The following is an 11,806-nucleotide window of genomic DNA, read 5'->3' as shown; positions in this document are numbered from 1 at the left end:
GCGAGAGAGCGAGAGAGCGAGAGAGCGAGAGAGCGAGAGAGCGAGAGCGAGAGCGAGAGCGAGAGAGTCAGTTCTTTAGGATGACATCACTTATCACCTTCCATGACTATACCTCCCAGGGTCCTGTGGCTATACCCTGCTTTACCCCTCTGTCAACTTACTCTTTGCTGTAGCCTGTCACCTTATGTCCACTCACAGGCTCATAACAGTCACCTCCTCCTTCCCTAAGTAAATCTCCACGTGAGACCATTCGTTAGCTTTCTTTTGTTACTCGGATGGCAGTAGCAGGTTAGCAGAGCCCTGCTCCCCGCTAGAGGCTCTGGGATAGACAGACCCCTTTTCCTGCCATTGCTAAGTTCCATAACAGTCTTTACATCCCCTGGTTCCTGGTGTCTGACTCTGTGGTCAAAGCTGCAGAGAACTGTTCAGTGGTGGTCACACTGCCTTCTCCTGGCTTGAGTCTGCCTGTTTACTTCAGCTCTTGGGATTACATTTAGACCCTCACCAGATGACCAGGCTATCTCATCCCTGGTAAACCAACCTCTGTAAACCAGCCTCTCCGTGTCTTAATTACCTTCCTGTAGCTGTGAAGACACCATGACCAAGGCAACTTACAGAAGAAAGAATTTATTAGGGGCTTGCTTAGAGTTTGATAGGATGAGTCCATGGCAGAGAGCATGGAAGCAGGCAGACAGGCGTGGTACTGGAGACACTTACATCTGCTATACAAGCTCAAGGCAATGAAAGAGCTAACTGGGAATGGGTGTGGGCTTTTCAAAGCCCACCCTCAGTGATACACTCCCTTCAACAAGACCACACCTCCTAATTCTTCCCAAACAGTTCCACAAACTGGGGACCAAGCATTCAAACAGACGAGCCTCTATTGTCCATTTTCATCCAAACACACCACAGAGGGTAACACTCAGGTTCTGCCTACTGTGCAGCTTCCTATGTGTGTGTGAAAATATGCTTCAGGGTGTTCTTGGTTCTCACTTTTTTTTTTCAGCTGAATGACCTGTTTATTTTCATTTTGCACACTTAACAGTTGGGACTGGCCTATCGCCGCCAACTAAAACCATTCGTGATGGCGGAGGAAAAGCTCAATGCACAAAACAGTAGCCACTTACACAAGGCATGGAAAGCAGGAATTGCGAAGATGAAGCCACGGAACCACAGGAACAATGTGACCAGCGTATGGGTTCCTTCACTGGTGAAGATGGTTCTCAACTCTGGCCTGTGATTAGCCCTAGACAGAGGCATGAGGGCTGATAGGAAAATGGAGGCATGCTCTCCAGCCCTGGATTCCTTCAGCTTTCTTCACAGCAATATGTTCGTGAATTTCTTTTATATAAATTACTTTGAGAGCTTCCCAGTGGCACACTTTTGAGCGATGACCAGTGTAACCATCTGTGATGGTTCTCGGCTTTCTATATAAATAAATGGTCATTTTAGGTACATCGCTGAGGCCCGGTGGGTTCCAGTTAAAGATCTTCCTAGGAAGACCACTTTGTTATCTACTTCACTGCTCAGAATGTTCTGCCGAAGGCCAGAAGTGCTGTCATACCACTCCAAAGTCCTAGAAATCATCCTGTTGGAAGGACCCAGCTGGGGTTGAATGTCCAGATGAAACACAGCCTCTGCTTAGTGAGGAGTCATGTAGCCAGGCTCTGCTAGGGCTTCGGGGTGCTTCACAGAGCCAGAGACACTGCCTGTCCCCTCCTCCCACAGACAGAAAGGGGATCTGAAGCTGTCGCCATCCACAGTAAATATTACCTCGCGGCCAGCAGCTAGCAGATGTCAGAGGGATGGAGCCAAGCCAGTACCACTGATTAAAATATCACTGTCTGCAGACACACAGATTCCTCTCAGCCTCTCTGTACCTTTCACACGTGGTTCAAAGAGGTCATGGCTGCCAGAGAAATCTATCTGCAGACACAGACATCTGTGAGATGACTGGGCTGAAGAAACAGGATGAGAAATGTCTGGTAGATACATTATTGATAAGAAACAGACATGGAAAATACTCGCCATACATAAAATAAAGGTTTGTTACCAAAATAGGTATTTTTTTTAAGATTAAGCTCATCTTTAATTATATTAACAGACATATGTCTATGTGTGAGTATATACACATGAGTACAGGTGCCCACAGAAACCGGAAGATGCCATATGAGCCCCTAGAGCCAGAGTGACAGGTATTTGTGAACAGCCTGACATGGGTACCATGGGTTTTCTGTGATTGACTGCACACTCTTACCTGCTGAATCATCTCTTCAGGCTCAATATATTTGATTTATTAATTCTTTTTCACTCTTCTAAAATGAATAAGAAAAGAGCTAGAGGGGCTAGAGGGATGGTTTCACAGTTATCAGTGCTCGAGGCTCACGCAGAGGACCCGGTTTCAACTGCCAGCACACACAGGGCAGCTCAAAACCACCAGTAGCTACAGTTCCAGAGAACCCAATGCCCTCTTTTAGCCTCTGCGGGCACCAGGCATGCGTGTGGTGTGTACAGTCACACATATGTGTGAAGCATCTGTGTACCTGGAATGCATTTTTAAAATTTAAACAAAACCTGTAAGTGCATGAAAAGGCATCCAATTTCATGATATGACTGAAATATGTCAACATTACTCCTGTGTTCTATTCATGGGAGGGTGAAAGTCTTTTTGTGGTAAAAAGGTGGACATGTGGAAGAAACTTTAAACTATAAATACCTCTTTACCCTGCTGAGGCTGACCCTAGGGAAATACCCATGTACCTATGAGAACAAGCCGCAAGCATATTTTCATGGCAGTATCATGGATTCCTGTGACAGTTCAGAATTTACCTAATGCCGCAGTTACACATAAGTTGCTAAGTAAATTATAATACATTCCGATGAGCAATGGTACCGAAGGAACTTGAGAGTCAGATTTATCATTATATACTGACGCCAAATGATCTTAAACACACTACACAATTTGAAAAGAAATATTTAAGGGCTGTAACTAGAAATTGTTTCTAAATATCTGCATGTAGATAGAAATTAGTCAGAAAAATAGAATCCAAACTGCTAACAGGAATGGCGAGATTGGTTTGTTTCCCTTCGAACTGTTTCTTCAACATATATGGCTCATATGTACCCTCTCATTGCACATGGAAGTACCTGCTGACCAGATGGACTTGAACTGAGTGTGTTGTCACAAGTGCAGAAGCCACTTAAACACATTAACAGAAGAGCCCTTGGAGTTTTTACATGTTAGTGCCTATGTTGCTTTGAATGAGAAGGTTCCCTATAGTCTCATATAAATATAAGAGAATTCCTGCTCCCTACTTGGTAGAACTATTTGAGAAGGATTAGGTGTGATCTTGTTGGAAGAAGGGTAACTGGAGATAAGCTTTGAGGTTTCAAAAGCCCACACTATTGTCTCTCTCTCTCTCTCTCTCTCTCTCTCTCTCTCTCTCTGTCATGGTTATTGTCTCACCATGTAAGCTCTAAGCAAATGTTCTGGCACCATGCCTGCCTGCCTGCTTCTATTCTCTCTGCCTTGATGGTCCTGGACTCTAACTCTCTGGAACTATAAGCCCAACCAAACTCCTTTCTGTATAACTTGCCTTCGTCAAGGTGTCTTATCATAGCCATTTAAAGTAACTATGACAGAAGTTGGTACCAGGAGTCGGGTATTGCTGTGACAGGCCTGACCTTGAAGTGTTTTGGAAGAACGTGAAAGACTTGTGGATTTGAATTAGGAAAGCAGTCAAAGATTGTAAGCTGGGTTTAACAAGCCATCCAGATAAGAACTTGGAGGACAGTAGTGTTGGAAGTAATGGGGACTTTGGAGGCCTCAGAAGGGAACAATAGTAGCAACTTGCTTAGAGACCGTTATTGTGATATTCTGGCAAAGAAAGTGGCTGCTTAGGAGATTTCAAGGCCGCCTAATATTGACTGTGTCACACGGTTATTACTGATCACTCTTAGGTCAAAAATGAAAAAGAGCAAGTGGGCAAAAAGAACTGCAAAACGTACAGTTTGAGGAGAAAAAGAGCAACAGGAAATTTACTGTTGGAGCCATGGATTGTCTTCCTAGAGATAAGAAGTTTAAAGAAAGGCCTGATCCAAAATATATGAAAGGGCATTGTGCCCTCAGGGCCAGACCCTACCCTGCTAATCCCCAGATTTGCAAAAAGAAAATGCCTAAGGAACCTTCTCCTAAAACAAAGGAAAGCTTATTCAACAGAGGAAAGCAACAACAACAACAACAACAAAAACCTTATGCAAATTTAATTCCAGGAGAGGACCAGGTACCATCCCTGGCAGGCAGCAGACCTTGGAAGCATCAGCCATGTGGTTCTGGGTTTAAGGTCAGGTAGGATGGAGGAGCAAAGGTATTGAGGAACCTTCTTCCATGGTTTAAGGAAGGCAACTGAGGAGAGGCCTGCGGCAGGGGAGCCTCAGGGATCATTTTTCAGCCTCCATCCACCTGCATGGAGGGGGACCCAGAGAGGTCATTGAGTGAAACTGTGAAGGTGAAAGCTGGATTTTACTAGAGACCCCAAAATGTTGGAGATGACAGCACCATGGGATATCTGCCAAGGGGGGTTGTACACAGGGAGTGGAGCCAGCCCAAGAGAGAGGAGTGCTTTGCGATCAGGTACAGAGCAGAATGACAGTATCTTGAGTTTGCCCTGATGGGTTAGTCTTCCTTTGGTCCAGTATTTACCCTCTGTACCCTCCTTCCTCCCTTTTTTGGAATGGTAATGTATACTCTGTGTCATTATATATTAGAAGCATGTGATTTGCTTTTTTATTTCAATTTGACAAGGTGTTATATAATGAAGTGGTCATCTTGAGTCTGTGATGAGACATTGGACTATTAATACCGTCCAGACTATGAAAGACTATGGGTATTTTTGAAGTTGAACTACACGCACTTTGAGTTGTAATGTGGCCACAAGCCTATGGGGTCCAGGAAAGAATGAATGTGGTGGTTTGAATGAAAATGGCCCCCGGGGGCTCACATAGACAAATGGTTGATCCCAGTTGAAAGAACTGTTTGGGAGGTTTTAGAAGGTATTTCCTCTTTGGATAGGGTGGTCTTTGAGGTTTTAAAAGGCCATGCCATTCCCAGTGAACTCTCTCTGTCTCTGCCTCATGCTCGTGGATAAGAATGTAAGCTCTCAGCTACTGCTGCAGCACTAAGCCTGCCTCCTCACCATGAGGGCCACAGACTCTCATCCTTTGGAACTGTAAACCCCAATAAACTCTTCTGCAAGTTTCCTTGGTCTTGGTGTCTCATGACATCAAACCTGCCTCATTCTATGTCACTTTTTATTACTGAATTTGTAAAGTTTTTTTTTTCCATTAGCTACCAAAAGCAAAATAATAACATAGCCTAGTACGACTATAAAATATGTTTTTATGTATATTTACCTAGATGTAGGTAAACTTACACAAGCATGCGTGTGCAACGGAGGCAGAGGTCAACTTCAGGTACCATTTCTCAGGCTCCATCCCTGTTGCTTTTTGATACAAGGACTCTCACTGGTCTAGAGTTTGTGGAATGAGCTAGACAGGATGACCAGTTAGCCCCAGGGACCCTCCTGTCTCAGCCTCCTCAATGCTGGGATCAGACATAGCCTTTACACAGGTTAACCCTTAAAGTTTGTAAGTGCTTTCTTGATCTATAGAACAGAACCATCTCCCTTGCCCAAGATCCTGAACTTTCTCATTTAGCACTTAGCTATGGAACATTTTGCTTTGTACTGGTTGTGTTTTCTTGACAAACTGGCTGACTATACTGGCTCTATTTAGCTCTGATGTGCTGAGGCCTATTTTTCTACAACCTGCCTAGCCACAGGAGCTGCTGTAATTCTTCTTAACCTGGTCCTTTCATCTGCAGTCTGTCTTCTTCGTAGTTAAACCCTTGTTCATAAGCACCATATAATTCTCACATTTTTTCTAACCTCATCTGAAAAAAAAGATGGAGTCTTTGGCTCCCTTATACTTAATATAATTATTGGTGGGATTATGTTTAACCCTTCTCTCTTTTTTTCATTTGTTTTCAACTTATTCCATCTGCTCCTGTGTTCCTTCTTTCTTTATTATTTTGAGTAAAATGAATACCTTTTATTACTCTAATTTATCTCTCTTATTTGAGTTTTTAGCTATATTATTTTATGCTACATTTTTTAGTGATTTCTCTGGAGCAGCACCAGCTACAAAAAGTCTCATTTGAGCCACATGTGTATATTACAGAGAAGCTAAATTCCCTTGTTAGATTAACAAAATTAAAGGAAATAATAGGCATTAAATTAATAACTCTTTTACTGGGAATAGGGAGATGGCTCAGTAGATGAAGTCTTTACCATGAAAGCAATGAGGAGCTCAGTTCCCTAAAACCCAAGCACAGCACCTGCTTGTGAGCCAAACACTCAGGAGGCAGAGACAAGCAGTCCCCGGGAGATGCTTTCAAATTAGATTAACCAGAATGGGCTAGCTCTGGTTTCAGTGAGAGACACTACCTCAATAAATAAACCGAAGAGCAGAGCGACCAAAGAAGATACTCAACACCAACTTCAGACCTCCCCAACCACGAAGATACATGTTCACACACATCCGCACACACAGGTGTACCCACACAAATATGAAAACATATAACACACGCACAAACAGACTCACAAAGATTAACGATAAATACTTTATACCTAATACATTCAAAATACTACATTTCACAAATAACAAACATAAAAGATATTACTGAGCGATCTTATATTCTGGAAGTTCCCTCATGGCAGGTCTTAGAAACCTAATGTACAGTTTATACCTACAGCTGCATGACAATCAGTCCTGACAGAACAGCCACAACAAAACCAATATTGCAAGAGGAAAAGGCAGTCTCGCTGTGAGTTCTCGTTTGAACTCTGATTAGTGAAAACCGTAAATCTTGTTTGAGGGGATCACTAGCCGTATTTTAAGTGCTCAGCAGCCACTGCTGGCTACTCTACTGAAAAGCATGAATGTTTACTAAATTAAACTATTCTGTTACTCCACTCAGAACAAAGGTCTCTTGCAACAACTGTCTTATCCACCCCTCCCCACCCTTTGTTCTGTTTTGTATATCTTTTGCTACATTTATAGCAAAGATCTCTATAACATGTGGCTATTTTCACTTTAAATATCAATATTCCCTTGTATACTTTGTATGTGTGAAAATAACTTCCTCAGTCAGTAAAATGCTTTCCTGTGCACGAATAGGGGCCTGAAATCAAATCCCTACCATCTGTGGAAGAGCAGGGCGTGGCTGCGTGTGTGGAGAATACCAACCCTGGGAGGCAGAGACAGGACAGTTCCTGAGGCTCTCTGGCTAGCTAACTGGTGAGCTTCAAATCAATGTCTTTAAAATAATGTAGAGAGTCACTGACCTCTGACCTCCACACACACATGTAAACCAAGGCATGTACACTACACACACCTTTGTACACACACAAGAGCATCCACACACATTAATTAAATAAATAAAACAATCACTAGCTGGGTTCGGTGGTGCTCTTTTACAATTCCAGAACTCAGAAGCTGGAGACAGGAGGATTATGAGTTCCAGGCTAGCCTGGACTACACAAGGAGACTATCTCTAAATAAAAGAAATCCAAAACTTAGGTTTAAAGTTTACCTACACTTGTATATTTTGTGGGGCTCTCCAGTCTTTCCTGTATCCCTGAGGTCCCATCAGGCATCCTTTCTCTTTAGCCTGGAGAGTTTTTTTTCCATCCCCTGTAGGTCTGATTTGCTAGCCCTGCATTCCCTCTTTTCTTCATTAAATAAAATGCCGTTAGGTTGACTTTACTTCTAAGTATGTTTTTGCTGGATACAGAGTTCTGGGTTGAGAGTTTTTATTTGTATCTCAGCTCTCTCTAAAGAAGCCGATCCATTGTCTCCGAAGCCCATTGTTTCCGCTGAAATGTCTGCTCTGATTCTTAACTGTGCCCCTGTATCTAAGAGGCATTCATTTTCTTCTCGGGCTAACTTCACCATTTCTCTTTAACTTTTTTGCTTTTATCGGCTTGACTACAATGTTACAGATAAGTTTCTCTTTTTTAAAAAAAAAAAAATCCTACTTAGTGTTCACTGAAATTTTCTTGTAACAATGAGTTGTTGGGATCCAATTTGAAAATGTTCAGCCAGCACTTTTTTTTTTCAGCTATTCATCTGCCACCATGTCTCCTTTCTACCTACACTCAAAAAAGGAAGGAAGGAAGGAGGGAAAAGAAAAGCGATTGTTTCATTAAGTGATACCTCCTCAATGACTACTGCAGTTGTATTAAATTTCCTTTCTCCCTTCTTAACCCCCTTCCCTTTACTTTGCTGATTCTCTTTTCTCTTTTTGTTTCAGCTTTCTGGTTTCTGAGGGCCTGACTTCACGTTCAAAGCTCCTTTCTTGTTCGGTGTCCAATCTGCATTCTGCACTTTTTTTAATTCGACTGTTCTCGTGCGTGAGTGTCGATCTGACTCTTTTAAAGGCTCCACCACTGAAATCCCCCATCACTCGCCAAATTACTCATCTCCTCTGAATGTTTTAAGTGTTTTACTATTGTCGTTTCGAAGCTCTCAGTGAAAAACGCCAATAACCTCGGCTGTCTCTGGCTCTGACTCACTCACCTCACGTTTTCTTGTTCGTGGCATTTCTAATTTTGACTGTGTGACAAACTGCTTGAGGACCAGTTCCTTGCTCACAGGCTCAGCCCACTCCATGGCTTCATATTCACCTCTCCTTGCAGCCTTTAAGGTGGAGCAAGGCTGTGTTGTAAGTGTGCACCTGGTGACTTGTGATTCTGCCATTAAGGGTAGGAGCTCTTTCAGGTCTCTAGACTCTAGACAGAAGGGAACCCCTTATTTACATTTTCTCACATAATTAACATGCCTCCAAGCTTAGTGGCTTCAAACAGTAGTCTTTTGGTTAGCTCACAATTCTGTGGCTTGACAATTTGGCCTGGAACCAACTGGGTGTTTTTCTCATCTCAGTTGGGGTCCTCACGAATCTGAAGCCAAAGGCTGGTCAGCTTGCAAGATCCCCTTCTGAGTGTTGGTGCAACACACACACCTGGGTGACCTTTATCTCATCCTACAGAAACAAGTTTGCATTTGTTCATGACAACTAGAGAGCGCAGTCATCCAAAGCAGGAAGGTCCCCCAGCACGCTGGCAGATTTGCTACATTCTACTGTGCAAAGTTGCAAGGCCAAGCCTGAATTCAAGAGATAGGTATGCAGCTTTCCCCTTGATGGGAAAAGCTTCAGAGTCAACAGAGTCAGCAAGGACACACAGCAGAGTTGAGGATTATAGTGAGTTTTACCATCTACCAAGGGCAATAACGCTTTGTTCTTTTGAATTCTTTTCATTTTCCATTCAGCATTCAAATTAAGTTTTCAAAGATAATAAAAAATCTATGCTTTGTGCTTCTCAGAAAAAAATAATGAATCATAGATTATAATAATTCAGAACTAAAATGGACAATCCACGAATACCAACTATGTAGGCTGAATAGACAGGGATTAGGGCGGGGGCGGGGTGGTATTCTTCGGTAACCTACAAAGTCTGCATTTGAACAGTGCTAGGCTTAGGAGTAGCATACACTGTAAGAACAAGATTCTCTAAATGGGACAAGTAAGAAAAAAAGAAATCAATATGGATCAAGGCTATAGTTCATGTAAGAAAGGTGCCCACTGCACTCTTGGTCCATCAGAACTGTGTTTGACTGCACAAGATCAGCAAAAGATTCAACCATCAGTCTTCTGAGGTGGGAGGTACTCACAAGGCCCTGTCTGTTCCCAGGAATCGCTAGGTAGTTAATACTTGCAGGGGAAAAGACATTTTCTTTGGTGATCAATGGCCCACGCTTCTGTAAGCCCTTGCCCTGTTCCTATAACTAAGCCTACTTAAACCCATTGGTTTACCCCACTCCCCAGACCAAATAAAAGGAGGAAAAAGAGGGAGGAGGAGGAGGAGGAGGAGGAGGAGGAGGAGGAGGGAGAAGGAGGGAGAAGGAGGGAGAAGGAGGGAGAAGGAGGGAGAAGGAGGAGGTAGAGGAGGAGAGGGAGGAGGAGGAAGAAGAAGAGGAGGGGGAGAAGGAGAAGGATTGAAGTGTTCTAACCTACTGCTTATCTTGAACAGGAGCATCTGCACTGACAAGCCAGTCCACTTCAAATGGGTATAGACCTGAGTTACTCCTTTGTTTAAAATGTGTAATGAGAGATTATTGTATCTAAATTATTTTTATTGAGACATAACATATACCATAAAATACAACATTCTGTGCTTAATTCAGCGGTTTTTATGGTATTCATAATGATACACAATAGTTACCATCTAATTCTAGAACATTTTACTCATCCCCCAAAGAAAACTCACATCCTTAATACTTCCTCTCCCCAAATCCTTCCTTGCAGCCTTTGGAAGTCCACCAACCAGCACACTGTGTGCAGTTGTGTCTGTCCTGGACATGTAACGTCAGTGAAACTAGCAACAAGCCGTCTTCATTCAGTGGCTGTTTCCTTTTATCTACCATGATGTGTCTAAGATCCATCCACACTGTAGCATGTTCCAGCACTTAATTTTTATTGACAAATAATGTTTCACTGTATGAGTCGACATTTATCAGTCTGCTCCTCATCTGATGAGCAGTAAGCTGTTTCGGTTCCCTGTCTGCTATGCTGACACTGCTGAGCACACCTGTGTGTAAGACCTTGCACAAACACGGGTTTTCAGCTTACTTGGACAGATCGCTAGGAATTGAAGTGTCTTGTCATTTCATTCTTTATTCTTTATTCTTGAAGGGAGTACCATTGCCAAAAGCAAAGAATTTTCTGCCAAAAGAAACTGTGTTCACAATGAGATGATCTTCACTGAGAGTTAATGAGCTGCCAATTTCCTGAGTAGTAGAAGACTGGATGAGAATCTTGGCCTGTGTGATGTTAGACTAGTAAGAGGCAGAAGTATGGGGTTTGTAGGCGACTGTTCCAGAGTTGAACTGTTTGATCTCTATACTAGTCAATTCTCTGTGGATGAGACAAAATATCACCATACCACAGTCGAGAGCAACATGAGGAAGAAAGGGTTGTTTCAGCTCACAGCTTCAGAATGGTGGAGCCTATGAATGTAGGCAAGGCACAACACAGCAGTGGGCACAGGAAACTGGATGATCATATCCCATCCACACACATGAAGCAGAGAGAGTGGTGAGGGAGGGAGGGAGACAGATAGACAAGAGACAGACAGACAGACAGACAGACAGACAGACAGACTGACTGACTGACTGACACAGAGACAGAAAGAGAGTGTGTGTTGCGGAGAGATGGAGGGAAGGAGAGAGGAAGGGAGAGGGAGAACAAACAGGAGACAGCTTAAGGCTATAAACCCTCAAAGCCCCTACCCCATGCCATGACATAGTTCATCCAGCAGGCTCCACCTCCTAAAGGCTCCATAATGTCCCCAACCATGGCCATCAACAGAGGAGCATGTGTTCAAATGTATGAGCCTGTGGGTGACATTTCCCACTCAAACTATCACAAGGCTCACATTTGATAACTACTGTTTTGCCCTGGGTAACCTTGGGCAAACCACTTGATCTGTGTCAGCTTCTCCATCACCATATACCTGAAACAAAAGCATCTCCTCCCCTTCTGTTGAGCCTCATGGCCTATGGAAGGTTTCTGACACAGACTGGATATACAGAAAGACTCAGACGACAGAAGCTGCTCTTAGTGCCATGGCCACAGTGACATCACAACATTAAGAAGCTGGTTTAGTTAGGGTCTTATTGCTTCAACAAA

This window comes from Grammomys surdaster, unplaced genomic scaffold (genome assembly GCF_004785775.1).
Source record: "Grammomys surdaster isolate TR1022 unplaced genomic scaffold, NIH_TR_1.0 128, whole genome shotgun sequence".
Taxonomy (NCBI): Eukaryota; Metazoa; Chordata; class Mammalia; order Rodentia; family Muridae; genus Grammomys; species Grammomys surdaster.
The sequence above is the reverse complement of the archived record's forward strand: the minus strand, read 5'-3'. Positions refer to the sequence as shown.